Source organism: Triticum urartu, chromosome 5A (genome assembly GCF_056163025.1).
Source record: "Triticum urartu cultivar PI428250 chromosome 5A, HENAU_Tu73, whole genome shotgun sequence".
NCBI lineage: Eukaryota > Viridiplantae > Streptophyta > Magnoliopsida > Poales > Poaceae > Triticum > Triticum urartu.
The window spans coordinates 652,964,272-652,990,925 of NC_141877.1; the positions used below are offsets into that span (position 1 = coordinate 652,964,272).

At 48.9% G+C, this 26,654-nt stretch overlaps 1 pseudogene; it reads right to left on the reverse strand.

The window, feature by feature from the left end:
* Window positions 1-17,728: 17,728 nt before the first annotated feature.
* Window positions 17,729-18,460, reverse strand: LOC147973794 (secreted RxLR effector protein 161 pseudogene; annotated as a pseudogene).
* Between the last annotated feature and the right edge of the window lie 8,194 nt (window positions 18,461-26,654).

The following is a 26,654-nucleotide window of genomic DNA, read 5'->3' on the forward strand; positions in this document are numbered from 1 at the left end:
AGGGTTACATAGTGTCGGTTACAAGGGAGGAGATCTACATATCCGTATTTCCTAGCTTGCCTTCCATGCTAAGGAGAGTCCCATCCGGACATGGGACGAAGTCTTCAATCTTGTATCTTCATAGTCCTACAGTCCGACCAAAGGATATAGTCCGGCTGTCCGGAGACCCCCTAATTCAGGACTCCCTCACCAACGCTCTTAATTAAACAAAACAAAGAGCAGTACTACGGCTGGTGCTCGTCGATCTCCGTCGCTGCCTCCATGTCCAGCTCACGCCTGACAGTCTCCTGGGGAAGGGGCTCCATGGCATCCATCGCACCATACTCGGCAAGCATCTCGCCATACGCGTCCGCCATCTCTTTGGAAAAGGCCGCCACGAGCTGGGCATGGGCGGCCGCGATTTGGGCTTGGACGGGCTCCGTCGTCGCAACGTATGCAGCAGAGGAATGGACGGCTGCTCCAACGCTATCAGTGATTGCCAACTCTTCAGCCGTGGGTTGTCGACCATTGTCGGAGAAGCTTCGTTCGATTTGTGCGATGGCCTGCCTTGAGCTAGGCGTGGGCGGCCTCGAGATGGTCGTGGCCGGCCTCCATCAGAGCTAAGGCCGCCGCTGCGGAATGGACAACTACTGTGCCGCTCTCTCTAGTTGCTATCCCCGATGCAGATGTTGTTGCCGTCACCTGAGAAGCAACAACAGTCGTTTGGGCTCCCTTGGCCGCCCGGTCGCAGATTGCGGCTGCGCTTATGCACCTTGTTAGCACGTGCATGGCGGCTGCGGCCGCGCTCTCGCCGGAGTGGGCCGCCGAAGTTGCCCTCACGACGCGGGTCCATGTCCCCATCTTTCACCGGCGACGATTGAACAGTGAAATGATATTTGGGGAGCGAGCTAGTGAGCTTGACACGGCGGCTGTGGACTGTAGCTGAAGCAACTTCTCGCGTAAGCCATAGGCGTACTATACACCGACACTGCTCCAGGATATTTTGTGCTGCATCTCACACGGTTGGTGATAATAAACTGTGTGGGATCGACTTGATTTTTCATCTTGATTTGAATTACATAATGGGGTCACAACGACAATGGATGGTGTTTGAATTGCTAGACCTTTTATCTGTAGTGAACATGCAACTATATGTGTGTCATAAAAGAATTGGAATTATTCAGGGTTCGTTTGGACATTTCATACATTAAATTGGTTTTCTAGACATTTCAGGTGCACAATTCAAAATTAAACTACATGCACATGCTCCGATGCACCAACATGGGTTGTAAAATCATATATGTGTCCATGGATTTATGCTTATGTCCCATGCAAGAAATGGGGATGAATTTCGAACACCACGACACCATGGCTCTCTGGCAAATGTCGATGTACACTGGTACGCGTCGGTCCTAAACAAACAGTTTTAACCCCTTTCCACGACGGCATTCTAAACCGACGCCAAGTGAGTGTGGGCGATAGGGGGGTCCTTCCCACACGACCTAGAAACCATTGGGGATATGTCCTCCTGGCACACACGCTCGACAAATGAGGTCGTGTGCGACCGACGAGCGCTCAAATACAGAAATACGTATAGTAGTGCTAAAAAATACAATTATACGGCGAAATCGTTTCCGGTCGCAAGTACATCCCACACAGTCTGCCCCCGCTAAACATTTCCGTTCGTATATACATCCTACACAGTCGCTACTAGGAAAATGTTTGCGCAAGGTGGCATAACGCAAACAGTTTTGAAGAGAATGTCGTGTGTGATTGTTCATCGATCCAACACAGTTTATTCCTAGAAACTGTGTGCGTTGCCTGAGGTCATCGCCCACGGTATTTTCTCATTAACCGTTTGCAATAGGAAAACCCAATTAGCAAGCTAATTGGCCAATTAGCAGGCTAATTGCCCTATTATTAATAATCCATTTACTAATCTAATTGACCTTCATATTAAGCACGTAATATATTTCATTTCCATATTAAGGAAGCAGGATTTCATAATTGAAACACATCGGAGTACAACATGATATAGCTTACACAACTGCACCAGCAACAAGTTTCACATGCAACATCTAGAACCTTTCGAAATTAGCATCATATACGGTACATAGAGAGATGCATCTCATCTCGAAAACTGCTGAAGCGGAAGGCGAATATTGAGTCTTCATTCATGTTGAACGTCTTTGCAACTTTAGGCCAGTGCCTGTGGATGATTGACCGTCCATCCTTCGACCTCTTCAGGAACACTTCAATATTGAACCGTGGGTGTTGTATGAAAACTTTCCTTGCCTCCTCACCATAGAGGTGGTTTGAGAGGTAATCATCAGTGAACACTGAAAACAAGGATGTGCATAAATATCTTCTCTATATTGGAAACGTGGCAAAGGAATAAAAAAAGGCAAGGTATAATAGTTAGTACCATCTTGTAAACCTCAGTGCTTCCCATTGTTTCCCTGCAACACATATAAGGTAGTTAGTCATCAGGTTAAGTAAGGGTTCGCATGCTATCAGTAAAATATGTTGATGAAAAATAAGCACATTGCAGATTCATCAGATTAATTCAAGCCACATGGAAAACCATTTATCCAAACCAAGCATGATTAAGAACTAGGAAATATAGCACTTGTATATGTTTCTCATGTATTAAGTGCAGCCAAATTCGATTTATTCCTCACATGGTATACAATAACAGAATGCAGCGATAGCAATTGAACATCGCATTGCAGAATTGAACCAAGCAGTTAACTAAACACCACAACAAATGAACCAAATGTTAACTGAGCACCACATTGCACAATATAACATACTCCTAATAGAAGATCAGACAGTTAACCAAACCAAGCATGCTTAACAACTTGGAAATATAGCAATTGTATTTGTTTCTCATGTATTTAGTACAGCCAAATTCGATTTATTCCTCACATGGTATACAATAGCAGAATGCAGCCACAACAATTGAACATCGCAGTGCAGAATTGAACCAAGCAGTTAACTAAACACCACGACAAGTGAACCAAGCCACAACAAATGAACCAAGCAGTTAACTAAACACCAATTGAACAATATAACATACTCCTAATAGAAGATCAGACATTTAACCAAACCAAGTATGCTAAAAAACTTGGAAATATTGCACCCTGAAGAATTGAACATCACATTTGCAGAATTGAACCAAGCAGTTAATTGAACACCACATTGCACGACATATAGAACATATACACTATAGGAAAAGATTGCATGGTAAAAGTAGATAGCACAATTCACTAGAATTTGTTAAGGAAAGGCAGTAGCTTGCAAACTGAACATGGGTCCTTATAGTGAGCTAATAACACAAGCTACTCCTCATTGTCGGAGATATCGATGACGATTGGCTCCTTGGACATGGAAGAGGGCGAGGCCTCCGCATCGTGGGTTCCCTCGTTGTAGTGGTGAGCTGCCTGAGCCGCTCCAGGCACCAACTTGCTGGCTCTAGAGATGAGGTAAGCACGTGCACGCTGAGAAAACACCTCATAGTCTTCGTTGAAGGCACCGACGGTGGCCTCGAGAAAACACCACGAACTGTCGTTTAAAGCAGCCAACCGCGTCGCGGCGTTGGTGCGTGATGCATCAACGGTGGCCTCGACGGCGTGGTGCTCCTCCAAGATCTGGGGGTCGGCATGAATGGCAGCCATCGCGACCTCATCCGCACGTGCAGCCGCGATTTGCTTCTCTGCTGCCAAATGCTCCTTGAGGTCCTCGCTATACTGCGTGCACCATGGCTTAGGCCGGCGCTTATTTGATGGAGGGGTCGGTGGTTTGGGTGGAAGGTGTCGCACTTGCGCCGGTGGTCGGTGCATGTGGGATGTGGAAGGAGGAGGAGGATGGGGGTCGGGTGTGGATTACCTGCCTGGATAGGCGAGGCCGAGCAGCGTGAAGGAGGGTCGTCGGCGAGGAGGCGGCGGCGCTGCAAGCAAGGAGTGAGGGTTTCAACTTGGAAAGGAAGGTGGAAAGGGGGGAAATGTGGATTTTGGTAAGGGGGAGGGGGCGGGGAGGTAGATATTGTCGCGGAAGCCGAAAATTTGGAATCGCTTCAGGCAAAAAACTGGCGCGCAAAGTGTCATCAGACACGGTCCCTTATTCAGACACGGTCCGAAGATATTTTGTGCTACATCTCACATGGTTGGTTATAATAAATTGTGTGGGATCTACTTGATTTTTCGTCCTGATTTGAATTACATAATGGGGTCACAACGGCCATGGATGGTGTTTGAATTGCTAGACCTTTTATCTGCAGTGATCATAAAAGAATTGGAATTATTCAGGGTCCGTTTGGACATTTTTATGCATTAAGTGAGTTTTCAATGCATTTATGTGTATAATTCAAATTTGAACTACATGCGCATGCTCTAGTGCATATAAATTGGTTGAAAAATCAAATCTTTGTCCTTGGGTGCATGCTTAGGTCCCATGCAAGAAATGGGAATGAATTTCAAACACCTTTGGGGACGAAAGGCCACGTACACATATGGTTAATAAAAAAACGTTTGCGATTTAATTACCTACTATACCCCCATCCTGGTTTATAAATATGATTTAACTAATAAAATACGAATGCATGTCGCCAAAGATTATATAGTTGGATTCGTATTTGAATATAGTTTCCAATTATTTAATTTTTATAACATGCATTAACATTTTGTTGTTTAAATTCGAGGGCAAAGTATGGCCAAAAATATAAAGGGGACTATAGACCAAGACGAAGGTAGTAGCACACGGCCGCTTTCTACGCAGGGACGCAACTGTCGGCCGGCTTGTTGGCGACCATTTCCTGCGTGTTCAACTGCTCTATGCGTGCGGTTGCTTGCGGTTCAGGCGACCGCGGCGCGCTCTGCTCGCGTCCCGCCGCAGCGTGCTCTGCTCTCGCATCCCTCCGGGTGCTCTGCCCTCGTCCCTCCACACGCGCTTCCCGTGTTTGGGGCTGGCACACAATCAAGCACGTTCGTGTGCATGCGATTGCGCCGGGCGCTGTCGGTGTCAAAACCAGCAGATCTCGGGGTAGGGGGTCCCGAGATTTGGATTCTCGGATCAATGGTAATAGGAACAAAGGAGACTATGTTTTACCCAGGTTCGGGCCCTCTTGATGGAGGTACAACCCTACGTCCCGCTCTTGTTTATATTGATGAAGTATCAAGTACAGAGTTGATCTACCTCGAGATCATATGTTACGGTCTAAGCCCTAGAGGTATGATGAATAATGTCATAATGATCTATCGACTAGCCTAGCCTTGTCTTATATAATGCACCGGAGGCCTAGGATAACAAGAGTCCTAGTAGAATACATTGGTGGAGAGGAGTCCTTGTCTTGATCATCAAGCCTTGTGGAATCTTCCTCGTGTGCGGCATGGGCTGCCCGAAGTGGCCCATGAGTGAACCACCATGGGGGTCCTTGGCCCGATCTAGCTGGTCGGGAGACGACGAGGTGAGCAGGCCCTAGTCCAGGACACCATTAGTAGCCCCCTGAACCGGTCTTCAAGTTGGGGACACTCCTCGATTCTTCCAAACTATTCTTCATCTTCGGTCGTCGGTCTTGAAAACTGGTTCAACAAATCTTCTTATCTTTGATCTTGAGGATTGCCGAAGTAAATCCAAAGAGTTTACACGTTGGGTATCCGAGGAGCCCCTTTAAGTTATCGGCCGTTATCAATGCCTTGTTATATTTATGCCCACCTTGGGTTTGAAGTGTTTCCCGTGCGGCGGTATCCTCTGGCGTCCGAGCTCCAAGGTCGGACTGCACTCGAGGTATCTTTTGCAGCCAAGCACCAACGTCGGACCGCTTCCGAGCTCCAACGCCGAAATGTATCCGAGCTCCAACGTCGGACTGTATCCGAGGTGTCATAGATTACCTTGGTCTTGAAAAAGTTAAAAGGGTTCAAACAAGCTTAATGCCGGAGATGCCTTCAATGGAGCCAGCCACTTGCAACCGAGCTTTATGCCGTACTGCTTCCGAGGTATCTTTTGTAGTCGAGCACCAACACCGGACTGTATCCGAGGTGGTGCACCACCCCGGCCATGGGCTGATTGTTATGAATTCGATTCCGAATTGTGCTATGTATTTTCTGCCAAGATGTATAGCCAGTAGCCTTCAAGGTGCGTGTTGGCCTAATATCCGGGATGCACCTGAAGGATAAAATCAAACCGCTGACCCTAGTAGCCCCTAAGACTCAGGTCGATTCATAAAATCAGCCTGAGGATCAATTCCCAGCTCGGCAACATACTTAGGAATGCAGTGTAATATATTAGAGGAAATAGTGATCGGCGAACGGGCCCTTGAGAGAGGGTTTTGAGAAGTCGCCGTAATACATTAGCTTGATTCCGGATAAGTCCCAGATGGTACCTATTGTTGTCCGAAGACGTGTTTGCGCATAGTCCGGTCCAGCCGAACATTGAGCACTTTGAATTTTCTGCATTGAATAGGCACTGCAGTAACCCCCAAGACACTAGTCGGGTGGCAACACTAGATCAGCGGATCGATGTGCCCCTTTAATATTAGTGAATGATAAGCCCGAAGACTAGTAGCCTCGACCCTTAATGCGGGCATGGGTGGCCGAATTAAGGATCGATATCCAGAGTAAAATCACAAATTATGTGTAATGATTCTATGTATCCAAGTACTTTACAACATTAATGCTCGGATCCACACTGTACAAAACTTTGTTGACCGACCATCGGCTTCAACCTCCTCGGGCTATAAGCCGGGGAGTGTTTGTCCTACTTTATAAATCCGTTATAAGGGCAAAGATTTATGGAAAACAAGGCAATCCGGCCATACAGTTTTATAAACAAAGGTACGCGGAGAGATATGAAAACATCTTCCAAAGAAAATAATCCCGCTATCGGTTCCTTTCTTTGGGTTGCCATGCTGATCATGATCATGAAACCCCACCTCCAGTCAATGTGGGAGGAAAATATTGAGGATTTAGTTCGGGGAAAGTTCTTGAACTCTATGGTATTAATGAACCAAAATTTTCACTTCTGTCGTTGCCGACCAATTATATCCTTTAAGATCGCTAGCTTTCGGCTTCACCCAGTCTGAGGTACTAACTCGGATGACCCGGTAGTAACAATCACAGAGATGCTCCCTTTACCGCCTAGCAGAACAATCGGGAACATAGGGGTAAGCACTGGAGCCAGGCAACCCAGCTTGGCCAAAATCTTAAGTCAAATTGATGCATATTAATGGCTTTATAACAATGATTGTGGAAGGCAGCCTTCGTATATTAAATACAAACGCTAATGATATGTTTATTTTGACTCCGTTGAGACCATTTATCAGTTGAAAGTGGCCCATCGTCGGCTTCCACCCCCTTGTAGATGCTACGTAGGGTGTTTCCACGATAACAAAACAACCCTTAGCCGACGCCTCAGTGCCCGAAGGCGGTTGTTATAGCGGAAACGAGGCAATCAGATATGCGGGCTATATAACTTTCACTTAGTCATAGGAGCTTAAAATTGGGAGGCCAGTAACTAGCCCCCGGTTAGTGTTCGACGACAGTCGAGGTCAATCCGTAAACACTTCGACCAATGTTAGAACGCCGTCATTTAACTCGGGGTGACCTCTATCGATCTTATAGTTTAATATAGTCATCGGATCGCTGACTAGTTTACGCTTATTGTGACAGTCAGTTTTCGGCTTTCTTCACCGAGGCGCTTAACCATGCTAGCTGGAAGCACAATCGCAGTGGTTCTCCCTTTGCACACCTAACCGAACAAGGCGGAATGTGGGAGGCAAGCACAGGAGCCGGGCAACCCAACTATTGACCGAACACACAATTCGAAACTAATGCATATAAAGCAATATTCGAGAACATTTTGCCAAGGACTCCTCGGAGTACCTTGGCTTTTGGTGGGTTCGGCTCAAGTCGCAGCCCCTCGTTGATATTGTCGATGCTTAAAAAGTGTCTAGTAGTGTACTACGGGATTTATGCTCGGACCCAACACCGAGGTGCAGGTTGGCAGGAATAATGCCGAACTATGGGTCGAAAAAGATTTCACAAGCTGGATTATTACGTAGGGCACCTCGGTCAAGAGGATGTCCCACCTCATAAAGGAAAGACACACAAATAGATCAAAAGTGCCATAAGCTTAAAAAACCAAAAAACTTATGCGGAAACTTTACGTCCGAACTAAATCAATTTTTTTTGTGCCAATCCAAAAATTGGACTTAACATTAGTTTATGCTTCCGTCATCCTTTAACATGACACATCCGATCTCAAGACATCGAGTGGGCCAGCCTTCGGCTTCAATCTCCTATCCCAAAGGCGGAGTACTTCTCATTAGGCCAGTTTAGCAAACTAAACTCAAGCAGACATTAGAGAGAAAATAGGCTATTCGGCTATTGACCACACACTTGCGTCGAAAAGGGAGTGATAGCAAAAGATTTTTGCAACGACTAGAAAGAAAACACATTTACTATAAAATGGCTTATATAAATTTAAGAGCCCCCAGTTAACTCGGGTAAGAGAAGTGTTTTTAACAAATAACATATGTGAGCATGGTTGAACCGAACACAAATTAAAAATTTAAAACTTTGAGTATAAAAGCGACTTAGCTCGTTAATGTGTTCGACATTGATGACATGGTCCGAGCTTACGGCGGGACGAGGTCCCAGCCCCCAAGCCGGTCCCGTGGCGGTAGAACAAAGAGCTCGACGCTCCGAAGTGGCGACATAGCACGGCCGATGCAGGCTGGCAGTGTGATGCCGAAGTACCCGGCGTGGGTTAATGAAGTGATGACAAACCCCCCGGTCTAGCTGAGGTGACGTGGTATGTCGATACAGCAAGGTGACAATGCTATCCAATCTAGATCATTTACCTATGCACAGAAGATAGTGCAAGCCGGAGATAATAGTAATAATAAAAAATTAAAAAGTTGCATGATTAATAATTTATGCAAAGTGAGTAATAAAAGAAATATGGCCCGTGCGCCGAACACCCGACGAGGTAGAACCCTCTTGATGATGCCGAAGTCCCCCAGGCAACCGAGCATGTCGGTATGACAATTTGATCAACAAGGTGATCATGCGAGCGGATTTATGCCAATTGGGACGACGACGTTGGCTTGCCGAAGTGACCGCATGACGCAGTCGAAGTCGATCACCTAAACACATAAAATAGTGCAATCCAAAAAGAATAATATAAGTATATATATAATCCTTGCATAATTGCTTTTTGCAAAAAAATTTATTTAAGGAGATGTGGCTTGGCACCGAAGTCAATGTTGATGCAGGGCATCGGCATGACGCGGTGAAGGCGTGGCAAAGCCTGAATTCACAGGCCGATCCGTGTTTCGGATTCGGTGTTCGCCGATCTGTATACGGAAACTGACCGAACCACCACGCGACCGTCGTTAATGCGGCCACCATTTGACAGACCTGTGTACAGATGATGGAACAAACCAAAGAAAAATTCCTCAGAAAAAATAAACCCAAGCAAGAAAAAATTATTAGGATTAATAGCACTTGCTTTATCTGTTGTAGCAATATGAAGAAAGATTACTCCCAAAATTGGGACTCGATCCACACACCCATTGCCTAATGGGCGATGAAGCAACGGCATGACGATGTTGGCAAAGGTTGGCTCGCCGAGGAATACCCCCAGAGTAGGCTGATGAAGAGATGGCGAAGCCTCCAGTCTAGGCCGAGGTAACAGAGCAGGTCGGTAAGGAGACACTGCAGCAGCCATGCCAGCCGAGGTATTGAATCAGTTCGGTGTGATGGACATCAGCTTGAAGAAGCAACAGTGCGGCCATGCCGACGCTGGTCATAACTTGTGACGCGGACAAAACCGGATTTACAAAGTGACCAAGCAGCGATGTGTCAGGACCCCGATTCCAAGTCACATCGATCTAGCCGGTAACACCTCATATCACTTTGCGGCCTCACGCATGGTATTCCCACGGGTGTCGCCTTACCATGGCCCAGGACCGTTTGCGCCTTTTGGCTCACGTATATGATAGTGTCGCTAGCATCCATACGACAGAGAACCCGGGCCGACATGACTAGTCGTGAACCCAAAGTGGTACTAACTTACGGGGACATGCATACATGAATCAACATCGAGCATGTCGGTCAGCAGCGTGTGAATCCGGGCTGTAGCACTGGGCTAATAGGACTCCGGTGAACCGGGCTGTAGTAGGCTAGGCAGGACTCCGAAAGTCACCGCGTGACATTTTCCCGAAGGGACAGACACGGGAACGAAGTGAATCACATGCCGGCCAGTCAAGTGTTTCGGAGCAGTAGTGCTGGGCTAGCAGGACTCCGGTGAACCGGGCTGTAGCGGACTACTATGGCTCTTGGAAGCACAAGACTACATTTCCCCATAAGAGAGGCTACCAAGGATAAACAACTAGGTTGTCGGATCCCACACATACCAAGGATTTCAATCATACACACAATATGCTCAATATGTGCAATACAACATGGCATCACAACAAGACTCTACGACTCAGAGTATTATTTCATTAGGCTCCGAGGAGCCAAGAATTACAAACATGGGTCTCATGACCCAACATACAGAGCATACAAGCAACAAGCACATGCGGAAGCTTAACTTGTCTGAGTACAGACAACTACAAATGAAGAAGGCTCAGAAGCCTGACTATCTACAAGACCCTCCCAAGGGTACAAGATCGTAGCTGAGGTTACAAGCTAAACGTCAAAGTCCACGTGGAACTACTAGCGTGACTGAAGTCTCTCTGCAAAAACATAAATTAAGAAAACGTGAGTACAAATGTACCCAGCAAGACTTACATCAGAACTAACTACATATGCATCAGTATCAATAAAGGGGTGGTGGAGTTTAACTGCAGCAAGCCAGCTTTGACTCAGTGGCTAACCTGAACTACGACTGCAAGTACCTCTTTTGAGGTGGCGCACACGAGTCCACAAATTCACCATACCAATACACCACTATGGACCCGCTCCCGTCTCCCTGCGAGAACGCCATCCATAGCACTCACACTTATCTTGCGCATTTTAGAGTATCCACTTTCACTTGTCTATGAACTATGCAAGGGGTCCAAGTTTCCATATCTGAGGAATCCGGCTATTCGAATAAATAATGATAACCCTGCAGGGGTGTACTTCTTCACACACGCTCTCGCCACTTATCGCCCTGTACACGTCATGTACCTCGGCAACCTTCAAGCGGAAGCCGGGCGAGGGAGTCGGCCACGACCAGATTAACCAACAAGTCTCTCGTCCAGGTTTATTGCCTATTCGGGTTCCATCTGCAAGGAGATACGGCCGGGGTGTCGCTTACGGCCCCAAACGATGTGTGAAGGGTTCCCAAGCCCACCATCCGGGTGCCACTTGGTACACCGTGCCACTGTGCCTAGTCTGTCCCAAGCCCACCTGTACGGGGTGCCACTTGGTAGACTACTAACACTACGTACAAACACGAGAAACTAGTTGCAACTCCTGGACAGAGATCCAGTTGATTAATAAGCCGAGAGGGGCCGATTTACCGGAACCCAATGTGTGGTAGTAACTGTTCATGGATCACAAACACATAACTTAGTTCCTGAGAACGGCTGCAATGAGACAACCCACCATGTACTCCTATATGGCCTCTCACCGCTACCTTTACCAAATCGTGTTCACACACTTAGCTCTCAACAATATGACATGTTCACAACTTCCCAATTCATCCCCGATGAATCAGACCCGACTCAACTCTAAGCAATAGCAGGCATGACAAACAAGCATGAATGAGTAGGCACATTAGGGCTCAAACAACTCCTACTCATGCTAGTGGGTTTCATCTATTTACCGTGGCAATGACAGGTCATGCAGAGGAAAGGGGTTCAACTACCGCAGCAGGTAACAGTTGAAACGTTGTTGTCCTAATGCAGTAAAAGAGAGCAGGAGCGAGAGAGTGGGATTGTATCAGAATGAACAAGGGAGTTTTGCTTGCCTGGCACTTCTGAAGATAGTATAGTTATTCATCAGTGTCAACGATCACAGCGTTGGAACGCCGTCTACTGAGAGGGGACAATTACCGACAAACAAGGAAGAACACAATCAATGTGCTGCAACAATATGATGCATGATCATGACATGGCAATATGCCGTTGATTGAGCTAATGCAACTAGCAACACAATTAAATGAAGTTCATTTGAACCCAAAGTTCAAATTCAAACTCCACATGTGGTTATTTAAATGCCATTCATTTGATTTGTCCTAAACAGTGGCCTTATGTTGTTCTAACATGCATGAAAATGGTATAGATGGATAGATTGGATTTTTCTGATCATTTTTCATATATAATTTGTTTGATTTGGAGTTACGGTTGAATTACTATGAATTTTTGAAGTTTTAGACATTTTCTGGAATTTTCTAATTATCTAGAATTAAACTAATTCTAGAAAATGAATTACTGCGTCAGCACTACCTCAGCATGACATAAGCGAGTCAACGGGGCAGCCTAGGTCAAACTAACCAGTGGGTCCCGCGTGTCAGTGATACAGGGTTAAAAAGTTAGTTTTAGCACTAACTAAAATTAGTGGGGCAGCGGGCCCACATGTCAGCGGCTGTGGGGGGGGGGTTAGTTAACACCTAATCTAAACCAGCCACGTCAGCTAAACGGCGATTAGCCGCCGGTGCTAAGAAGGACGCGGCGGCGCTCCTCGTCCGGCCATCTCCGGCGACGAGAGCTCGCGCGGCTAGGCTGTACGGAAGCAGCGCGTCGAGGCGCGTCGGGTGGTGCAAGTGGCGCATCGCGGGGCTGCGTAAATCAACGCCGACGACCACAAGTGCGGCGGCTGGAGCTACGGGCATGCTCGGTTTGGCGCTACTAGGCGTCTCTGGGCAGGATGGTGGTGTCAGCGGGTTGCTAGGGACATGCTGAGCATGGTAGCGTGCTCGGGCACGACGCGCATGAGCTCTAGCCATGGCGGCGACACGGCCGGCGGCGATGGGTTCTCGGGTTCGACAGAAACGACAGCTACACGGTGAAATCGAGCACGGGGAGAGAGAGGGACAACGTAGGAGCTCACAGCGAAGCCGTAGAAGGTCCCAACGGCCTCGCGGAAGGCCTGACGACGGCGTACGGCGGTGATGATCTCCGGTATCCGAAGGTTGAAGACGACATCGAGGACGATGCTACAGTGCACCCCGAGTCGGTTGACTCGGCATAGAGGACGATAGAGATGAGGCGGAGCTCTCGGACAAGGTGGGAAGGCAAAGGGGAGGCAGAGGCTGCGGCTACGGCGAACGGCGGCGACGGCGGTTCTCGGTCTCGCTTGGGGCCGAGAGACAGAGGAGGGGAGGAGGTCCAGGGAGAGCGGGGAAGTGAGAGGGGATCGAGGGGGATCGCGTGGCAACGTCGAGGACGTCGGGGACGCAGACAGGCAGGCAGGAGGTGGCGCGCGCGTGGCCAGGAGGCGGCGAGCACGCGCTCGGCGTCCTCCTAGCAGGAGCTTGAGGACGGTGGCGCTGGTGGGCTGGGCCAACAATGCCAGGCCAGGTAGCTGGACTGCCAGGTGGGCTCGGTTGGGCTGCTCAGAAGCTGGGCTGACTACAGTAGCAGGCCGCCAGGTACGTTTCTCCTTTCTCTATTTTATTTCCTGTTTTATATTTTTCTGCAACTTTGTGGCTTTTCTAAAAATGCTTAGGCACTTTCAAAAATCACCAAACTTCTCATGCAAACTGTTTAGCATATAACCAACATGGAACATTTCAGTTTAGGATTATTTGGACATCTAAAATATTCTATAATATTTAAATGCCCAAATGCAAATAGAGTATGATTTAATTCAGTGACCCTATGATGTCCTAGAAATATGTGCATCATTTTTGTCAGAGGTTTAAGACCAAGGCAAAGATGATGAACATTTTAGAAGGGCATTTCAGGTTCATTGAAAAAGAGTTTAGTAAATCCTAGTTGGAATAATGGGGTGCTGGGGGTTCTGTCATCCCCATTTCAATTTTCTGAATAAAGTAGACATGATGCAACACCATATGTTAGCACTAGGCATTACCAAAACTAGGGATGTGACACGATGTCGGCGTGCCTGACCCATGCAATCCATGGGGCGATGGTGTTGATGATAATTTAATCTTCGTGATTCCAAACTCTTCTTCGGCTTGCCGAGATGATGATCCGATAAGGTTGGCCTCAGCTCGATGAAGCGACGATCTATTTAGCGTAGGTCGGTAGACGTGGAGTAAAGGCTGGTTTGACACCAGCGTGACGGCGAAGATTTCCTTCGAAAAGGAGTAAAATTTGTGAGCATGTGTTCGTAAACAAAACACAATATTATACAAAGAGATTCTTCCAAAAAGGTTGTCCAATATCCCGTCCATGAAGAAAGATGAACTCGGGTCGGATTCGTATTCGCGCAGAAAACATATCTGAAAAGTGATGCACTAATCGGAAGGTTCCCGGAGTTTGAACGGTCGGATCGAGCTGAAATTTTGACAGGTGGTAGATATAGTAATTCCGCAGCCGATCAACGGTTGGATATTCCAAAGGACGTCCGAGCTAGATGCTCGACACCACACTCCAAACTCATCCAGATTCCCGTCCAGATTTGACAGAGCTCCGGTTTATCGGAGATCGGCGGTGATTGCTCCATCGGAACGCGACGAAATTTAACAGTGTTTCTGTAGACTCAATTCCGCACAATTCCACTGAAGGAATCTTCAAAGGAATGCTCGAGGAGGTGGTGGTAGCGGATACAAGTTCATTGTTCAAAAAAACAGCACGATCGTCCGAGGGCAATGTTGACGTTGAGCCCCCGAGCTCCATGGATGATTCCTCCATGATCATGATAAAGATCGTAGTTGATGTTGATGAATACCCTCGTCCGAACATGACGATTGGAGGCGGGGCATAGTCCTTGGTCAAGCCAAGGTGACCAGTCGAGCCGGTGATGAAGACGCCGACATCGTAGTTGATCTGTAGGCGAGCCATTGATATTTTGGCGATCACACAGTGGAACTCTCAATGAAGGCACCATTGTCGGTGTCAAAACCGGCGGATCTCGGGGTAGGGGGTCCCAATCTGTGGATTCTTGGATCAATGGTAACACGAACGAAGGAGACTATGTTTTACCCAGGTTCGGTCCCTCTTGATGGAGGTAAAACCTTAGGTCCTGCTCTTTTTTATATTGATGAAGTATCAAGTACAAAGTTGATCTACCTCGAGATCATATGCTACGGTCTAAGACCTAGAGGTATGATGAATAATGTCATAATGATCTATCGACTAGCCCTGGCCTTGGCTTATATAATGCACCGGAGGCCTAGGATAACAAGAGTCCTAGTCAAATATGTTTGTGGAGACCAACCCTTGTCTTGATCGTCAAGCCTTGTGGAATCTTCCTCGTGTGCGGCATGGGCTGCCCAAAGTGGCCCATGAGTGAACCACCATGGGGGTCCTCGGCCCGATCCAGCTGGTTGGGAGATGACGTGGTGAGCACCCCCTAGTCCAGGACACCGTCAGGCGCGGGGCGATAGTATGCAGTTACCTGCTGCAAAAACTGCCATCCGGGCGCGCCGAGAATCCAGGCCGCCCGGCCCACATTTATTCCCGCGGCCATTTACCTTCATCTCTTGCGTCACCCGACACAGTAAGCACACCCGCGACAACACATATAGAGAGGACATCCAGTGGTTCCAATGACGATCCCCATGGCTCCAATGGCGCTCCCAGCGGCCGACCACGACAACGGCGGGCACTTCACCATGCATCATGTAGTGGAAACCCACGTGAGGGGAAGGCCCTCTCGGTGGTGTACACGAACGATCTGGTCTCGGTGGAGAGCTCCATCCAAACTATGGAGCAGTTCCTTGCCGAGGACAAGTACCAAGTGGTTGGCTTCGGCCTCGAGTACACCATCAGCCGTGTGATGTGATATGGCCAAAAGGATGTGATGAATGATATATGTAATGTATGAGATTGATCATGTTCTTCTAATAGGAATCATGACTTGCATGTCGATGAGTATGACAACCGGCAGGAGCCATAGGAGTTTCTTAATTTATTTATGACCTGCGTGTCAACTTATACGTCATATAATTACTTTACTTTATCGCTAACCGTTAGCCATAGTAGTAGAAGTAATAGTTAACGAGACAACTTTATGAAGACACGATGATGGAGATCATGATGATGGAGATCATGGTGTCATGCCGGTGACGACGATGATCATGGCGCCCCGAAGATGGAGATCAAAAAGGAGCAAAATGATATTGGCCATATCATGTCACTATTTGATTGCATGTGATGTTTATCATGTTTTACATCTTATTTGCTTAGAACGACGGTAGCATAAATAAGATGATCCCTCACAATAATTTCAAGAAAGTGTTCCCCCTAATTGTGCACTGTTGCTAAGGTCCGTTGTTCCGAAGCACCACGTGATGATCGGGTGTGATAGGTTCTAACGTTCGCATACAACGGGTGTAAGCCAGATTTATACACGCAAAACACTCAGGTTGACTTGACGAGCCTAGCATGTACAGACACGGCCTCGGAACACGGAAGACCGAAAGGTCGAACATGTGTCGTATAGAAGATATGATCAACATGAATATGTTCACCGATGATGACTAGTCCGTCTCACGTGATGATCGGACAAGGCCGAGTTGAATCGGATCATGTATCACTTAGATGACTAGAGGGATGTCTATCTGAGTGGGAGTTCATTAAATAATTTGATTAGATGAACTTAATTATCATGAACTTAGTCTAAAATCTTTACAATATGTCTTGTAGATCAAATGGCCCACGCTAATGTTGTCCTCAACTTCAACACGTTCCTAGAGAAAACCTAGCTGAAAGACGATGGTAGCAACTATACAGACTGGGTCCGGAACTTGAGGATTATCCTCATAGCTGCCAAGAAAGCATATGTCCTTGAAGCGCCGCTAGGTGAAGCACCACCCCCAGCGAACCAAGACGTTATGAACGCTTAGCAGTCCCATGCTGATGATTACTCCCTGGTTCAGTGCGGCATGCTTTACAGCTTAGAACTGGGGCTCCAGAAGCGTTTTGAGCAACACGGAGCATATGAGATGTTCCAAGAGCTGAAAATGGTTTTCCAAGCTCATGCCCGGGTCGAGAGATATGAAGTCTTCGAGAAGTTCTACAGTTGTAAGATGGAGGAGAATAGTTCCGTCCGTGAGCACATACTCAAAATGTCTGGGTTGCACAACCGCTTGTCTCAGCTGGGAGTTAATCTCCCGGATGATGCGGTCGTTGACAGAATCCTTCAGTCGCTCCCACCTAGCTACAAGAGGTTTGTGATGAACTTCAATATGCAAGGGATGGAAAAGACCATTCCTGAGGTATATTCAATGCTGAAATTGTCATTGCCGATCTGATGAGGAGGAAGAGAGGAACTGGACTCGCGAGAGATAGAGTTTTTCTGCCGCTCAAACTTCGTAGCTTTTCTGTTATTTCGTTTCCTCACTATATGCTGGTTACAACGAGAAGCAGTCTATCTCCCGGTGGACTCGCTATGATCCGAGATGGCCGCGCCATCCCACGACCCTGAGCCACAGCGTGATCATCCACCAGGAGAGACAAACCAGGAAGAGAGAGGGGAAGTGGACGAGCTAGACTCGCTCCACGATCTACGTGCATGTGCGGGTCTAATCTCCCATGCACACACATTATTACAATAACAGAATAAAGCAAAGACTAGCCTACACAGCCATGCAACGGGTGAGCTTATGCCAACACTTCTCCCCCTTAAGCTCATAGTGCTTTGCTGATCTCCATGACCCCGAGCTTCTGCCGCATCTCCATGAAACGCACACGCCCGAGTGCCTTGGTCAGCACATCTGCCAGCTGGTAGTCTGTCCGAACATGATCAACCTCCACCTGATCTTGCTCAATGCACTCCCTGATGAAATGGTATTTGACATCTATGTGCTTGCTGCGATCATGATGAACTGGATTCTTTGCCAAAGCAATGGCTGATTTGTTGTCGATCAAGAGTTTGAACTTTGTTGGCTCTTCTCCTTTCGTCTCACAAAGAAGTCTGCTCAGCCAAAGGCCTTGACAGGTTGCCACTGCGGCAGCCACATACTCGGCCTCACACGAACCGATTGCCACTACCTTTTGTTTCTGAGATGTCCAAGAGATTGGGTTCTCTCCAAGGTAGAACACATTTCTTGACGTGCTCTTGCGATCTCCCTGATCGCCTGCATGATCACTGTTGCTATACCCTAGCAGCTCACCGCTCCCCCCTCATACATAACGGCAGCCATAGTTCAGAGTGCCCTGAATGTATCTGAGAATTTGTTTCACTGCTGCCCAATGTGTTGTGGTTGGCCTCTCCATGAATCTGCTGACAATGCCAACGGCGTATGTGATATCCGGTCTTGTGTGTACCAGGTATCTCAGGCTTCCAATTACACTGCGGTACAGAGATTGATCAACAGCCCTGCCTTCATATTCTTTCTTCAGTTTCAGCCTACACTCCATGGGTGTCTGACTTTTATTGCAGTCACTCATTCCTGCTAGCTCTAGAATCTTTTCAGCATAGCCACGCTGACACAAGGTGATCACTCCCTCAGTTTGCGATACTTCAATGCCCAGGTAGTAGCTAAGTAATCCAAGATCTGTCATCTTGAAAAGCTTTTGCATCTGTTCCTTGAACTCCAGTATGTGAGCTGCATCAGTGCCTGTGATGATGAGATCATCGACGTACACACCCACAATCAGAAATGAGCGCGCGTCCCCGCATCTGTAGACTGCATGCTCCAGCGGGCTTCTACTGAACCCGAGTGCGCCGAGAGTGTGATCCAGTTTGGCATACCATGCCCTCGGGGCTTGCCGCAAACCATAGAGAGCTTTTCTCAACTTCAGTACATGAGATTCCTTGCCAGCTACTGCATAACCTGGTGGTTGTGACACATACACCTCTTCGCCCAGCTCTCCATTGAGAAATGCGGACTTGACATCCATATGGTGTACTTCCCACCCAGAGTGTGCAGTCAGAGCCAAGAACAAGAACACCATCTCCATGCGTGCCACGGGCGCGAACACCTCTTCGAAGTCTATCACTTCTCTTTGTGCATATCCCTTTGCGACCAGCCGAGCCTTGTGTTTGAGGATCTTGCCTTCTGGATCACGCTTGACCTTGTAAACCCACTTGAGACCGATCTCCTTGTGCCCTCGAGGGAGTGAAGTTAGCTCCCAAGTGCCGCTCTCAGCGATCGAGTCCATCTCAGCATCCATGGCATGCTTCCATGTAGTATCTTCGAGCACATCACCAATGTTGGCTGGTTCCTCGGCGCTCAACAGACACTGCTCCATTGCTTCGCGCACGGCCTCCCCCTCAGTCTCATCCATGATGCAAGAGACACGGCGATAGCGGATGTCGCCAGTATCCACATCTTGGCGATTTTCATCGTGGCTGGGAGGCGTCGCCCAGCGAATGTCTCTGCCAAGTGTGCTGGGTGTGGCCGTCGCGGGCATGGACACCGCGGGCGTGCTCGCTACGGGCGAGCCAGCTGTTGCAGAGGACGGAGTCCCGGGCAATGAAGACGCTGGTGCCGCCGGGCTCCTTGGCGTTGGGGGCGCCGCATTCATTCCAGCGTCCCGCTCCTGAGTGCCGTGTTCCATGGTGTAGACCACGGTGAACGTTGCTGGTGCCGGTGCGTCCGTGGCCGCGCCCGGAGTTCGCCACGCCCAAGGCCTGTTCTCTTCAAAGATTGCATCACGCGTCACCCGTACCTTTTTGCTTGCAGGATCATAGACGCGGTAGGACTTGGACCCATCTTCATATCCGACGAACACCATCGGCGTCGAGCGATCGCTCAGCTTGGTGATGCCGGGCCCGACGCTCTTGACGTGAACCATGCACCCGAACGTGCGCAGGTGATGCACCGCGGGTTTACGGCCGTGCCACGCCTCGTAAGGCGTGACACCATCTAGGCTCCTCGTCGGCGCGCGGTTCAGGAGATACACCGCCGTCCGCACAGCCTCGCCCCAGAACAGCGCCGGCATGGACATGCTCTTCATCATGCAACACACCATCTCCACCACCGTTTGGTTTTGACACTCGACCACCCCATTCTGCTGTGGGGAGTACGGTGCGGTGGTGAAGTGTTGGATGCCGCGCTGCTCGCAGTAGCTTCTGAACACGATGGAGTTGAACTCGCCGCCGCGGTCCGACCTGAAAGCAAGTAACTTGCACTGGCCCTTTGCCTCCGCCGTGGCCTGGATCTTTTTGAAGCGCTCGTATGCCTCGTCTTTGGATTTCAGAAGCTCGAGCCACATATATCGACTAAAATCATCAACCACCAGCAGAAAGTACCTGTTACCTCCCGGCGTCGTGGGCTCGATGGGGCCACAGAGGTCAGTGTGAACAAGCTCCAGACCATGCTCTGCCCGGTGCATGCTGGCCTGAGGAAACGGCGCGCGATGCTGCTTCCCCAGGGCGCAACCATCACAGTACTCCTCCATACGATCAATCACGGGCATGCCCCGCACCATCTCCTTGGTCGCCATGGCCCGGAGCACGCGAAAATGGAGATGCCCCAAGCGCGTGTGCCACCGCCATGCCTCGTCGTCCCCGATCGCCACAAGACACGTCGGCGCGTCCACAGCGAGAGCCCCTGTGTACAGACGGTTGGAGGAGCGCTTGATGCGTGCCAGTACGCGCCGCGACGGGTCGTGGACCGCCATGACGCCGTCCCTGATGTCGATGATGCAGCCGACCTCGTCAAGTTGCTCGATGGAGACGATGTTGGTGCGTAGGCTTGGGATGAAGGAGACGCCGGTGAGCGCGCGCTGGCCTCCGCTCTGACAACGGAAGACCACAGATCCGCGTCCAAGTATCGCCACCACGGATCCGTCGCCGAACCGCACTGTGCCACGCACGGTCTCGTCCAGCGCCGAGGACACACTCATATCACCCATCATGTGACTGCTGGCTCCGGTGTCGAAGAACACACGCCGTCCGGAGACGGCACGGGCAGGACCTTTTCCTCGTTTAGATACACCTCCTGGGGCGCGACGAGCTGTGATGTGTCGACGGTGGTGAACACGGCCATGTAGAGGCCGTGATCGTGCTCGGCGTCAGCTTGTGCCAGGTTTGCCTGCTCCGGCTTGCCCTTCTGCTCCTGCTCGCGGAGCCATGTACGGCACTCTTTCTTCCAGTGCCCTGGGATGCCACAGTGATGACACTTGCCCTTCTTCTTCTTGCCACTAGATCCGCCTGAGGCACCTGCCCCGGCGTTCCCGGGCGCGGCCTTGCCGCCGCCCTGAGATTTAGGCTTCGTGGGTGACTTGTTCTTGCCGCCGCTGCCGCCGCCACCAGACGACGATCCACCACCGCCGCCCAGCTTCTCACGGGCCAGCCACTCCTCGTGCATGAGTAGCAGACGCCCGGTGGCCTGTGAGCCGTCATCCAGGTCGTAGTGATCCTCACAGGCGGAGAGACGACCGACCAGTTCTTCCACCGACATGGTCTTGAGATCGATCAGTGATTCAATCGCCATCGCCATCGGGTGGTAGCGACACGGCACCACACAGAGAAACTTCTGCACCTCCTTGTGCTCGATGACCGGATCGCCGTACAGCTCCAGGTCGGCGACGAGGGCGGAGAGCCGCAGCCCGAAGTCCTCGATGGATTCCCCGTCCTTGAAACGGAGATCCTCGAACTCCCGCCGGCGCACTTGTGCCTTGGCCTCGCATGCGCGCTCGCTCCCCATCCGCATGGTTTTGATTGTCTCTCACGCGATCTTCGCCGTGTCCTTGGCGGCCAGCACGCGCAGCATCTCCGGCGGAACACCGGTGAGTATAATGCTCAGCGCGCGTCGGTCGTCATTTTCGTTGGTGTCGTCGTCAGTCACCGCGGACCAGACTCGGGCAACCTGCAACTTGACCTGCATCACCAACGCCCACTCCTAATAATTCGCGCGTGTGAGCATCATGGAAGCCCCTGACTCTTCTCGCACGACGCGCTCCACCACCCGATACTCACCGCTGCCGTCGCCGGTGAGGCGAGCGAGCGGTGCCTTGGATGAAGGCATCCTCGGTGATGACTTGCCGCCGCCCTTGTTCTTCCCGTCTGACTCGTCACCGGACATCACCACGACGGATCAAACACCGCCGTCGCGCCAAGGATCAAACACCCGGGGCTCTGATGCCAATTGTCGTTGCCGATCTGACGAGGAGGAAGAGAGGAACTGGACTCGCGCGAGAGAGAGTTTTTCTGCCGCTCAAACTTTGTAGCTTTTCTGTTATTCCGTTTCCTCACTATATGCTGGTTACAACGAGAAGCAGTCTATCTCCCAGTGGACTCGCTATGATCCGAGATGGCCGTGCCATCCCACGACCCTGACCACAGCGTGATCATCCACCAGGAGAGACAAACCAGGAAGAGAGAGGGGAAGTGGACGAGCTAGACTCGCTCCACGATCAACATGCATGTGCGAGTCTAATCTCCCATGCACACACATTGTTACAATAATAGAATAAAGCAAAGACTAGCCTACACAGCCATGCAACGGGTGAGCTTATGCCAACAGAAATCAGTGGAGGTGGAAATCGAAAAGGAACATCAAGTGTTGATGGTGAATAAAACCACTAAGTTCAAGAAAGGCAAGGGTAAAAACAACTTCAAGAAGGACGGTAAGGGAGTTGCCGCGCCCAGTAAGCAAGCTACCGGGAAGAAGCCAAAGAATGGACCCAAGCCCGAGACTGAGTGTTTTTTTTGCAAGGGAAGTGGTCACTCGAAGCGGAACTGCCCCAAGTACTTAGCGGACAAGAAGGCCGGCAACACCAAAGGTATATCTGATATACATGTTATTGATGTGTACCTTACCAGTACTCGTAGTAGCTCCTGGGTATTTGATACCGGTGCGGTTGCTCATATTTGTAACTCAAAACAGGAGCTGCGGAATAAGTGGAGACTCGCGAAGGACGAGGTGACGATGCGCATCGGGAATGGTTCCAAGGTCGATGTGATCGTCGTCGGCACGCTACCTCTACATTTACCTACGGGATTAGTTTTAAACCTCAATAATTGTTATTTAGTGCCAGCTTTGAGCATGAACATTGTATCAGGATCTCGTTTAATACGAGATGGCTACTCATTTAAATTCGAGAATAATGGTTGTTATATTTATATGAGAGATATGTTTTATGGTCATGCCCCGTTGGTCAATGGTTTATTCTTATTTAATCTCGAACGTGATGTTACACATATTCATAGTGTGAGTACCAAAAGATGTAAGGTTGATAATGATAGTCCCACATACTTGTGGCACTGCCGCCTTGGTCACATTGGTGTCAAACGCATGAAGAAACTCCATGCAGATGGACTTTTGGAGTCTCTTGATTATGAATCATTTAACACGTGCGAACCATGCCTCATGGGAAAAATGACCAAGACTCCGTTCTCTAGAACAATGGAGCGAGAAACCAATTTATTGGAAATCATACATACTGATGTGTGCGGTCCAATGAGTGTTGAGGCTCGCGGTGGCTATCTTTATGTTCTCACCCTCACTGATGACTTCAGTAGATATGGGTATGTCTACTTAATGAAACACAAGTCTGAGACCTTTGAAATATTCAAGGAATTTCAGAGTGAGGTTGAGAATCAACGTGACAGGAAAATCAAGTTCTTACGATCAGATTGTGGGGAGAATATTTGAGTTACGAATTTGGCACGCACTTAAGGAAATGTGGAATAGTTTCACAACTCACGCCGCCTGGAACACCTCAGCGTAATGGTGTGTCCGAACGTCGTAATCGCACTCTATTAGATATGGTGCGATCTATGATGTCTCTTACCGATCTACCGCTGTCATTTTGGGGCTATATTTTAGAGACCGCCGCATTCATTTTAAATAGGGCTCCGTCGAAATCCGTTGAGACGACACCATATGAATTATGGTTTGGGAAGAAACCTAAGCTGTCGTTTCTAAAAGTTTGGGAATGCGATGCTTACGTGAAGAAACTTCAACCTGAAAAGCTCGAACCCAAATCGGAAAAATGTGTCTTCATAGGATACCCTAAAGAAACTATTGGGTATACCTTCTACCACAGATCCGAAGGCAAGATCTTTGTTGCCAAGAATGGATCCTTTCTAGAGAAAGAGTTTCTCTCAAAAGAAGTAAGTGGGAGGAAAGTAGAACTTGATGAAGTATTGCCTCTTGAACCGAAGAGTGGCGCAGCTCAGGAAAATGTTCCTGAGGTGCCTGCACCGACTAGAGAGGAAGTTAATGATGATGATCTTCAAACTTCAGATCAAGTTACTACTGAACTTCGTAGGTCCACAAGGACACGTTCCGCACCAGAGTGGTACGGCAACCTGTCCTGGAAATCATGTTGTTGGACAATGGTGAACCTTCAAACTAGGAAGAAGCGATGGCAGGCCCAGATTCTGACAAATGGCTGGAAGCCATAAAATCCGAGATAGGATCCATGTATGAAAATGAAGTATGGACTTTGACTGACTTGCCCGATGATCGACGAGCCATAGAAAATAAATGGATCTTTAAGAAGAAGACAGACACGGATGGTAATGTGACCATCTATAAGGCTCAGCTTATCGCTAAGGGTTATCGACAAGTTCAAGGGGTTGACTACGATGAGACTTTCTCACCTGTAGCGAAGCTGAAGTCCGTCCGAATGATGTTAGCAATTGCCACATTCTATGATTATGAGATATGGCAAATGGACGTCAAAACGGCATTCCTTAATGGTTTCCTTAAGGAAGAATTGTATATGATGCAGCCGGAAGGTTTTGTCGATCCTAAGAATGCTGACAAGGTGTGCAAGCTCCAACGCTCAATCTATGGGCTGGTGCAAGCATCTCCGAGTTGGAACATTCGATTTGATGAGATGATCAAAGCATTTGGGTTTATGCAGACTTATGGAGAAGCCTGTGTTTACAAGAAAGTGAGTGGGAGCTCTGTAGCATTTCTCATATTATATATGGATGACATACTATTGATGGGAAATGATATAGAATTTTTGGAAAGCATAAAGGCCTACTTCAACAAGTGTTTTTCAATGAAGGATCTTGGAGAAGCTGCTTATATATTAGGCATCAAGATCTATAGAGATAGATCGAGACGCCTCATTGGTCTTTCACAGAGTACATACCTTGACAAGATATTGAAGAAGTTCAATATGGATCAGTCAAAGAAGGGGTTCTTGCCCGTGTTGCAAGGTACGAGATTGAGCACGTCTCAATGCCCGACCACGGCAGAATATAGAGAAATGATGAGTGTTGTCCCCTATGCCTCAGCCATAGGGTCTATTATGTATGCCATGTTGTGTACCAGACCTGATGTAAACCTTGCCGTAAGTTTGGTAGGAAGGTACCAAAGTAATCCCGGCATGGAACACTGGACAGCGGTCAAGAATATCCTGAAGTACCTGAAAAGGACTAAGGATATGTTTCTCGTTTAAGGAGGTGACGAAGAGCTTGTCGTAAAGGGTTACGTCGATGCTAGCTTTGACACAGATCTGGATGACTCTAAGTCACAAACCGGATACGTGTATATTTTGAATGGTGGGGCAGTCAGCTGGTGCAGTTGCAAGCAAAGCGTCGTGGTGGGATCTACATGTGAAGCAGAGTACATGGCAGCCTCGGAGGCAGCACAAGAACCAATCTGGGTGAAGGAGTTCATGACCGACTGAGGGAGTCCTAGATTAGGGGGTCTCTGGACAGCCAGACTATATCCTTTGGCCGGACTGTTGGACTATGAAGATACAAGATTGAAGACTTCGTCCTGTGTCCGGATAGGACTCTACTTGGCGTGGAAGGCAAGCTAGGCAGTACGGATATGGATATCTCCTCCTTTGTAACCGACCTTGTGTAACCCTAACCCTCTCCGGTGTCTATATAAACCAGAGGGTTTTAGTCTGTAGGACAACAACAATCATACCATAGGCTAGCTTCTAGGGTTTAGCCTCTCCGATCTCGTGGTAGATCAACTCTTGTAATACTCATATCATCAAGAATAAATCAAGCAGGACGTAGGGTTTTACCTCCATCAAGAGGGCCCGAACCAGGGTAAAACATCGTGTTCCCTGCCTCCTGTTACCATCTGCCTTAGACGCACGGTTCGGGACCCCCTACCCGAGATCCGCTTGTTTTGACACCGACATTGGTGCTTTCATTGAGAGTTCCTCTATATCGTCGCTGTTAGGCTTGATGGCTCCTTCTATCATCGATAGCGATGCAGTCCAAGGTGAGACTTTTCTCCTCGGACAGATCTTTGTGTTCGGCGGCTTCGCACTGCGGGCCAACTCACTTGGCCATCTGGAGCAGATCGAAAGCTACGCCCCTGGCCATCAGGTCAGGTTTGGAAGCTTAAATTACAAGGCCAATATCCGCGAAGACTTGATCTTCGACGGATTCGAGCACCTGCCTTGTGCGCCACACGGTCACGATGAGTACGATTTAGCTCTACCATCAGACCATATTCAGGAGATCGCACCGGCAGCCGCTCCGAGCCTCAGTTCAGAGCCAGTTGCGCCATCCATGAACGGGTGGATAGACCCCGTCACGGAGGCCGTATCCTCAGCGGCGATCGAGCCGAATATCGACCTTACCCTTCACGAGAGCCATGTTGCCAAACTGCCGGATCCTTCCCCGGCCACAGACTCCGAACCGCCTGCGCCCGTGCCTATCAAATCCGACTGGGCG